Source organism: Ascaphus truei, unplaced genomic scaffold (assembly GCF_040206685.1).
Source record: "Ascaphus truei isolate aAscTru1 unplaced genomic scaffold, aAscTru1.hap1 HAP1_SCAFFOLD_1369, whole genome shotgun sequence".
In the NCBI taxonomy this organism is placed as follows: domain Eukaryota; kingdom Metazoa; phylum Chordata; class Amphibia; order Anura; family Ascaphidae; genus Ascaphus; species Ascaphus truei.
Window position 1 is genome coordinate 26,923 of NW_027454248.1, and position 7,900 is coordinate 34,822.

Here is a 7,900-nt window from a genome sequence, read left to right on the forward strand (position 1 = left end):
TTCACCTCTACTCCACCCCTTCCTGTGATCTGTACCATGCAGATTTTTGTTGATTCAATACATCATGAATAGAGTGTGGCTACAGTATGAAGTACTGACCCAAGGACCACATCTACTACCATTCATAACAAGAACATGTGCAGTAGCGCACTGCTGCAGTTCTATGTTATTGCTATGAAAGGTTGAGGTGGTGCAATCATATGAATCTTGAGTGGGAGGGATCCTGTTTGCATCATTTAATTTGATCTAGGCCAGTAGAGTATATAACTCTCAGTACAGGTTACATATGGCATCAGTATTAGTGATTTAAAGAACAGAAAAACAGGAGTGGAGAACAAAACCAAGTAATGTTGAAGTTACTACTTTTTACTATTTACTTGGTCAGTCTGTACTGTCTACTCCCCACACAGCTGCTAAGGGTTTCCATTTGAGATACATTCACCTTCTACTCTGCACTACTGTGCTACCCTCTATTCAGAGATGAGTTCAAGTCATGTTTACCACTCTAAATCGCTCTGCAGTCATTGATTCAGCACATCATGGGTAGAGCATGGCTATAGATACAGCAAGCTTTATTTTACCCTAATATTGCATTAAAAAATAGAATATCACTCAGTTTCCTACAGATTTACTGATGCTGATAATGCAGAATCTCACCCTCCCATCATAATACACCAGAGGAAGAAATAATCCTTGCTATATATGTACATTGTGTGACATATTGCCTCCATGACCATTGATGGCAAATACATATTCTGTATAGAGCAGCTGTGTTATGATGTAGTTGTTATTGATCATCATTGAGATATAATCACAAGAATCTTATGCAAAGGGAAACTGTCATTAGCATAGTGGGATTTCAGCCCCCAAACTTCTGTAATATTAATGCAATGTCTTACTTTTATTGCAGTGAACACCGAAGAGACGGATCTACTACAACACTGCACAGGACAAGAGTATACACTACAAGCAGCAAAATGATCATGCAGTTGACAATATGTTGTTCTGGTAATGTGCACAATTATTATGTATGGGCTCCACACCACAGTGCTGGACATATTTTGTTAACTTCAACACTACCCCTACCATGGAGATGTCTTCCTGTGATTGGTGTTACTGATTCAGTACATCATATGCATAGTGTGGCTATTATATGATGGATTGATTTAATGAACCCACCAAACACTGATGACATCTGTATCATCTTCTGTAAAGTGCATCTACAACAGGATATTATCAGCATTTGGGGTGATATAATCAGAGGCATCTATGTGCTTTTGTGCTGGGTAAAGTCCTCCAGCTGAACCGCCCCCCGCCCCCCACCCCCCTACACCTCCTGCCACACAGGCAAACTTACTTACACACACAGCACACTTACTTATGCACACTGACACTTGGCATACCTACACACACACACCCCACAGCCACTGGCATGCATGCAGAGTCCTGGGCATGCAGGATGGGCATGCAGAGTACAGAATATCTCCACCTTGCTCTGGCCCGTACTCTTGGCCTACCCCCAGCATCTGTCACCCACAACCTCTGTTCCCTCCCTGTAAATTGCTGCACTAACACACCTTGGTCAGCGCTGCAACCGATCACAGCACCGGATCATGTCACTGTGATAGGAAGCAGTGCTAATTGACCGGTCAATCAATGCCACGTGGCAACATACGCACCAAAATAGATTTCCATGCCCCCTGACAGGCTACTCCCTGGGCAGTGACCCTGCTCATCTTCCACCTCTGATCACAATATTCTCTCTTGGAGAGTGTAGCAAATTGGAGTTGGGGGAATTTCACCTCTGCAGTGCATGTAGAGTCCTGTATGCAGAGTACAGAAAGTCTCCACCTTAGTCTGGCCCGTACTCTTGGCCTACCCACAGCATCTGTCACCCACAAATAATACATACACTAATACTCCCCACAATACACACTTTAATACCTCCTCAATAATAATCTCCCCAATAATATTATAGTCTTAAACACAATATACACAATACCCCCTAACACAAGATACCCAATCTAACACTCTCCTCTGCACCTCAACATAATATACACACTATAATACCCTACACACAATATAATACTCCCACACACACACAATATACACACTATCCTCCTACCGCCATAAAACACAACCAATAATACACACACACTTTGTGGATGTTGGGACCAGCTCCTTGCATGCACCAGTGAAAGAGAGAGGCCTGCCATCCGTGCCTCCCTCCGTTTCCCATCTTCTCCCTGTCTCTCTCCCTCCCTTTCTTTGCATCTCCCTGCATCTTTGCGTATACCCAGTCAGTGACGGCTCCGGTCACGTGATGCCTTAATATGGGCTTATCCATATATCTGTTGCAGAGATGGAGAGAGACCTGGAGATTTTACATTTCCTTATAATTCATATTGGTACTTAGTACGGGCACTTATTGTTTTATCAGTACTGGGTACCTGACCGTACTGGCCTACGAGTGAGAAGGCAATATTGGCATCACACAGTTACTGTTGAATATGTCATTCAATCCATTTTGAAAATAGTAATGCAATGTGGTTTTGTTTTGTTTGCTTTTTGCAGTAATGAAGAATGAAAAAGTTATATTAAAATTAAATTGGAGGGGAACTGGATTCAGCATTTCTTCATGAACTCTGCACTTGTGAGCATTGACCTTCTTGAGTGCCCTGACAGGTACACGCAACTTTAAGACTATAATCTTCATCAACTGCTGTGCAAGCTTTCGTGCTATACCTCCCCCTCCGGTTTTGATTTATACATTTGCTCTCTCAATTCATGTCCTCTAATATCTGGAGGCTCTCTCCTAGCATTTCTCTCTACCACAGCACGTCATCCCAATGTAACCTCTCTCTTGTTCTTTCTGTTTACTGTTTCCTCACTCCTCTGTAAAACTTTTCTAATTTCTCTAACTTCCACACTCCTGCTTTTATCCACATGTTCTATACACTTTCCTTCCCCTACCTTTGCATGTGTCTACACAAAGCACCATTTGTACAGACCTCTATTGCAGCTATTTCTGCACTGCTCAATGAAATGCACTCCTGCACATCCTATTCTCTTCCACCTTCCCTCATTCTCTACGCCCCCCTCTCAAAGCCCCCTCTCTCTATGTCTCCTCTCTCTACGCCTATCTGTCTCATTCTCTTGACGCCCTTCTCTCTCTACATATCCCTATCTCTGTCTCTCTCTACACCTATCTCTGTGTCTCCTTCTATGCTCGCTGATGTTGGGGGATATCTCTTATAATCTTGGACCGGCTCATATACACATCAGGCCTCCCTACTAAGAGTGTTAACCTATCTAATGTAATCCACATTCCTTTCCTTACTTTTCTCTTCCCTTCTCCTGTGCCCTCTGGAATGTCCACTCTTACTAACAAGGCTCTAGTTGTACATAACCTCTTCTGCTCTCATCAGTCACAATCAGTCATTCCCCTCACCGCATCTTACCTGTCCCACTGATTTGCCTCTGCTTAATTAAACTCTCCTCTGACATCTACTCTAACCTCTCTTCTCTCTTCTCTCTCTTTCTTTCTGCTTAAACTAACAATCTTATTAACTCTTACAATGCTATCCTCCTATCTATATGCCCCCTATAGGCTCTGACACACTCATCCCTCTAACCCACACCTTTGGCTAAATTCCCAAACACACTCATCACACTTCCACTCGCTGTTCTTAATACCTACGGAGGAAATCTCACACTTTGTTTGATTTTTCTACAGTAAAAATGTCTCCTGTCCTGTATAAAGCTGCTCTCTAGGGCTAAATACACTACTTTTTTCCACACTCATCAACACTCAAATTTAATTTACGCTGTTTTTTTTCTCTGTATTTGACTCCCTCCACTGACCTTCTCCTCCCACTTGCCATCCTTCCTTCACTTCTCCTCAAGCATTTGACTACTTCAGAGGCAAGGTGGATGCCACCCAAAAGGAGATTCCTTCTGTCCCTTCCCCCTTCTCTCCTTCTTCCCAAATCTCCTTCTGCACTTGACTCCTTTTCTTCTCTTACAGAGCTGGAAGCTAATCATCTTCTATTCTCCCTCTACCACATGCCCTCTAGATCGTATCCCCTCACACCTTACTGCATCTCTTAGTCCCCACTCTCACCCACATCTTCAATTTCTCCCTATTCTCTGGATTTTTGCCCTCTTACTTTAAGCCTGTAGCGGTCACCCTTTTGTCAGAAACAAACTACACCCTATGTGCCTTACTAACTACCGCTCTGTATCCCTCATGCTGTTTGCCTTCTAATTGCTAGTGTCAACATTCTTAAATCACATGCCCTCCTGGATCCTTTACAACCTGCCTTTCGTACAGCACGTTCTACAGACTGTGCTTAAAGCTAATTCCCAAGGTTTTTCCCTACTAATCCTACTTGATCTATCGGCTGCGTTTGATGCTCTCAATCACTCTCCTCCTTCATATTCTAAACTCTCTCTTGGTATCAGTAACAAAGTTCTATCCTGGTTTTCATCATAACTTTCCTGTCACACATTCTCCATCTCTGTTGCTAACATGTCTTCGTCTTCTATTGATCTGTCTGTGGGTATACATCAGGGCTCTGTTCTGAGATCTCTCTTTCTCTCTACATACTATCATTTGGTGACTTCATCAATGCTTTTGGCCTTAGATATAATCTCTATGCGGATGATACACACACAAATCTATCCACCCCTGTTCTCACTCCTGCAATCCAGTCCCTACTCTTGGGTTGTCTCCTGGCTATATGCTCATGGATGGCACTCCACTGCCTTAAACTTAATGTCTAACACTGGGCTCATATTATCCCCTTTCTCCATCACAGTAAACAGTACTACCATCTATCTTGTCATCAAACATGTTGCATAGGAGTAACATTTGGCTCTTCAATTCCATCTCCATTCACATGCACGGCTATGGGTAAAATGTGTTGCCTCTTTCTCTGTAATATTGCCAAGATCTTCCCTTTCCCCTCTCAACCTACTGCTAAAACTCCAATGTATACTGTTATCCTATAGGTTATTTTAACATACTACTAACAGGCCTCCATGCTTCACAACTTTCTCCTATGCAAAACTCTGCTGCTTGAATTATCTCACTTTCTCCCACAACAGTCTCTGCTCATCTCCTTAAATCCCTGTCCTGGCATCCCATCAAGTTTTTGTATCACCTACAAAGTTCTCCTCCTTACCTTTTTGTTAAGGCTCTCCATTAATCTGCTCCTTCTTGCATATCATCTTTGATCTCTCGTTATGCCCTTGCTTGTCTCTTGCACTATAACCATAACTGTCTCCTGTAAACTTCTTTCACCTCTACTGTTCTCTCACTTGCCTGAAACCATTTTCCATCACTGCACCGTACATGTGAAACTTCCTCACACTCAGTATATGCCAACATAACCTCTTCCACCCACATGTAAGACCAATCTTAAAATTCACGACTTAAATCAAGCATTTAAAAAACTTTGACTCGTGGCTACTGTCCCACACCCACAGTCACTGCTAACAACTATTGTTCCCAAGATGTGCTTTCTACTAATTGTACCCACCATTAAGGACAAGCATTGTCATCTACTGCACTTCTTCCCCCAACTGCTGCCTCTCTTTAAGTCTTCTAACATTTCTATTAGATTGTAAAGTTCCCAGGGCAAGGATTTACTTTCCTATAATCTGTTTTTATTTTTCGCACTTATTTTTTAATTATTTTTCCCCTCTCCCCTAATGATATACATATAGGTTTTCCTGTCATTTGCATGACAGAGTTATTATGGTTAACTATTGCATCATGTAGACTGCCTTTTCAGTGTGATGTAATTGATTCAGTACTTTGTGTGCAGACTGTGACTGCAGTACAGTGTCACGAACATTAATGACTTGTGTGGTAGAAGCTCTAGAAGGAACACAGCTATGGGAGGGAGGTGGATTTACTTTGGATCACATGGTTTGGCGCAAGGTTCATTGTATGTATGATCATAACCATGCAATGCTTAACTTTTATTTCAGGAGGGAAGAACAGTGAATATTGAAGCCATGTGTTTCTTTTCTGTCAGAAGAGAAATTTTGAAAGACAGTTGAAGAGGAGGAAAATGACTACACAGAGACAGATAAGCGATGTGTATATTTCTCATTTAGTATTTGTCGTTTTGTTGACTCCACACAATCCAGCTGCTAAGGGTTTCGCATTGGACATATTCCCCTCTACTCTACCCTTCCTGTGATCTGTACCATGCAGGTTTTTGTTGATTCAATACATCATGAGTAGAGTGTGGCTGCTGTATGAAGTATTGACCCAAGGACCACATCTACTACCATTCATAACAAGAACATGTGCAGTAGCGCACTGCTGTAGTTCTATGTGTTTTATTAAAGGTTGAAGTGGTGCAATCATATGAATCTGGAGTGGGATGAATCCTGTTTGCATCATATGGTTTCATCTAGGCCAGTAGAGTATATCTCTCAGTACAGGTTACACATGGCATCAGTAGTAGTGATTTAAAGAACAGAAAAAACAAGAGAAACTTCAATGTTGATAACAAAGCCAAGTAATGTTGAAGATACTCCTTTAACTATTTATTTGATCAGTCTGTACTGTCTACTCCCCACACAGCTACTAAGTCTTCCATTTGAGATACATTCACCTCCTACTCTGCACTGCTGTTCTGTCCTCTATTCAGAGATGAGTTCCAGTCATGTTTACCACTCTGAATCACTCTGCAGTCATTGATTCAGCACATCATGGGTAGAGCATGGCTACAGATACAGTAAGCTTTATTTTACCGGCTGATCATCCATAATATTGCATTAAAACATAGAATATTACTCAGTTTCCAAAAGATTCAGTGATGCTAATAATGCAGAATCTTACAACACATCCCATCATAATGCACCAGAGGAAGAAATAATCCTTGCTACACTACCGACACGTTTTATTGAAGCACGGCTAGCACCGCAAGCCGGGGGATGCCCCGGCGTGCTAGCCGCACTCCCTCAGCGTGCCGCGCATCACCGATGCACGGTCACGCGTCATCGGGTGCCTGCGCCCCCTGCACGCGCGTCCAGGGCTCCCCGAGGGAGCACTGGTGTCCCGCGATGTGGGGGACAGCGGCAGGGGGTTCCGGGGGACCCGACGGACCCGGCAGCGGAAGGGAGAAAGCCCCGATCGGAGGGCGCTCCTCCGCTGCTTCGGCGTGCGCCCGGCACCCTCCGGCGCGCGCCAGGTTACTGCTGCGGCCAAGAACGGGCAAATGCTCGAATAAACTCGGCCGCAGCAGTATATCTGTACATTGTGTGACGTTTGGCCTCCATGACCATTGATAGCAAATACATATTTTGTATTGAGCGGCTGTGTTATGATGTAGTTGTTATTGATCATCATTGAGATATAATCACAAGAATCTTATGCAAAGGGAAAATGTCTGCAGCATAGTGGGATTTCAGCTCCCAAACTTCTGTAATATTAATGCAATGTCTTACTTTTATTGCAGTGAACACTGAAGAGACGGATCTACGACAACACTGCACAGGACAAGAGCAAACACTACAAGCAGCAAAATGATCTTGCAGTTGCAAGTATGTTCTGTAATGTGCACAATTATTATTTATGGGCTACACACCACAGTGCTGGACATATTCTGTTAACTTCTACCCCTACCATGGAGATGTCTTCCTGTGATTGATTCAGTACATCATATGCACAGTGTGGCTATGATATGATGGATGGATTTAATGAACCCACCACCCACTGACATCTGCATCATCTTCTGTAAAGTGCAGCAGGATATTATCAGCATTTGGGGTGGTATAATCTGGGGCATCTATGTGCTTTTGTGCCTGGATAAGTTCCTCCAGCTGAACCACCCCCCTATACCTGCCACACAGGCATACTTACAGAGCACACTTACTTATG

General features: G+C 43.1%; 1 long non-coding RNA gene across 1 annotated transcript; it reads left to right on the forward strand.

Annotated features, from left to right (window-relative positions):
* Nucleotides 1-910: 910 nt before the first annotated feature.
* LOC142475765 (uncharacterized) lies at nucleotides 911-7,646 on the forward strand. The gene is made up of 4 exons (XR_012791124.1): nucleotides 911-1,008; nucleotides 2,575-2,685; nucleotides 5,998-6,107; nucleotides 7,479-7,646. It is a non-coding gene; the product is annotated as an uncharacterized LOC142475765 (long non-coding RNA).
* The last annotated feature ends 254 nt before the right edge of the window (nucleotides 7,647-7,900 follow it).